This window comes from Peromyscus maniculatus, chromosome 19, assembly GCF_049852395.1.
Source record: "Peromyscus maniculatus bairdii isolate BWxNUB_F1_BW_parent chromosome 19, HU_Pman_BW_mat_3.1, whole genome shotgun sequence".
NCBI lineage: Eukaryota > Metazoa > Chordata > Mammalia > Rodentia > Cricetidae > Peromyscus > Peromyscus maniculatus.
In genome coordinates this window covers 2,788,188-2,789,972 of record NC_134870.1, presented here as the reverse complement: position 1 = coordinate 2,789,972, position 1,785 = coordinate 2,788,188, and the positions used below count along the sequence as shown (strand labels likewise).

General features: G+C 39.9%; 1 pseudogene; it reads right to left on the bottom strand.

Moving 5' to 3' along the window:
* Positions 1–1,304: 1,304 nt before the first annotated feature.
* LOC107402750 (enhancer of rudimentary homolog pseudogene) lies at positions 1,305–1,785 on the bottom strand (annotated as a pseudogene).

The following is a 1,785-nucleotide window of genomic DNA, read 5'->3' as shown; positions in this document are numbered from 1 at the left end:
CATAATTTTTGTCTACCCAAAGACATAAGAAAAATAAAATAATGGACCACGGAGCAGAAGACACTCTGTACAGGAGCTCCAAACAAAATCCTCAGTCAGTGTACACAGAGCGTTCCTGTATATGAGCAGGGACATACGGCCTTCACTAGAATGTGGCAAAGGACGTGAAGAGAATGCAGAGAAGAGAGACTTGGAATCACAATAAATTCCTGCCAATCCCCCAACCCCACCAATATGCAGAAAAAGGCAAATTAAAACCAGAGTGAGGCAACTCTTAATTTTGATCGAGAGAGAATTACAGACACTGGAAAGGACATGGAACTGTGGAACAGAACAGTGTTGAGATCATGAACTGGTACAAGCAGCACATCGGGCAGCAATTGTCATCAGCTATAAAACTGAAGACCCGCAATTGGACAGAGGCGTCTTCTCAGTTGAGGGCCTTATCCTCAGTTGTATCGCGCTTACGAAAGCTAACTTGAGTCAAGCTGACAAAAACCTCTCAGTACACCATCCAAAGAGAGATTCTTCCTAGAAATCATTCTTATCCAAAGGAAAGAGGTTAAAATTGCCATGTTGTTACTTAGAAAGTTAGCTTTACCAAACCTTTGTCTGGTGATTGCTGGTGGACGTGGCATCTCTCTGGAAGGTGGTGGGAATGTTGTACAATTTGAACTGTGCACTTTAAAGGAAAGAATTTAATATCTGTGGGTCGTTCTGTCCATTCTAAAAAGTATCTTTTCGACAATTAGCCCGGCGTGCAACAGGTGTGCGATAAATGGCAGCTGCTTTTTTTTTCTTTCTTTCTTTCTTTCTTTCTTTCTTTCTTTCTTTCTTTCTTTCTTTCTTTCTTTCTTTCTTTCTTTCTTTTTTTTTGTCACTACAACGGAGATTTATTGATTGCTGGAAAAATGAGGTAAAAGCTTATTAGCTTCATATAAGTAAATCACAGCAAAATGGGTCCAAATACATAAACTGTCAAGTTCTATATGTAGCTGCCTATTGATTTTAAAACTGATAAGGTTTTGCCAGACAATTCAATGTTTAGAGACAAAAACCAAAAATCACCCAATGAAAAAACACAGCTACAGAACATTTTTTATTTTTCACTAAGACTTTCCCAGAGGATATAACTATGCTCGTCACCATCCCTACCTCCACAAAGGGTTAGTGCACTCACTGCTGTAAAGCAGATACAAACAGTTTCCAGGACTGGAACCAACCTTAACTGGCAAAGAACACTTTCTCTCTGAATTATCATAAAAATGTTTAAATAAAAAAAAAAAAAAAGAAAGAAAGAAAGGAAAGGCGCAAAGGGGCAATGGTGGTTTCAGAATGAAAAGATCATTCACTATCGTGTCATACATTCAATCTTGGCTCTAGTAACAAAATGGAAACAGGATTACTATCATACAAAATGTTCACTACAGCACACTGTATGCACCTGTTCCAAGCCCACCCTCAGCCTCCAATGCTTTCAACTCAACTATTTCCCAGCCTGTTGGGCCTGTTGACAAAGGAGCACGTAGATCTTCTCTTTGATCCAGTCTTTGTTATAAGGCTGGTACGTCTGTGTATCAGCTCGGTAAACAGGACAGCTGAGATCTGCCAGATCATCGATAAAGTCAAACAACTGACTGATATCGTATGTGATGGAGGGGCTGTTGGGATTCATTCTCTTCAGATGTTCTTCACACATTTTACAAACACCTTCCATGCACTCATTCACAGACTCCTGCCTTCTGGTCTCTTGGTAGGCTGTACCAACAAAATGGTGTGAGACAT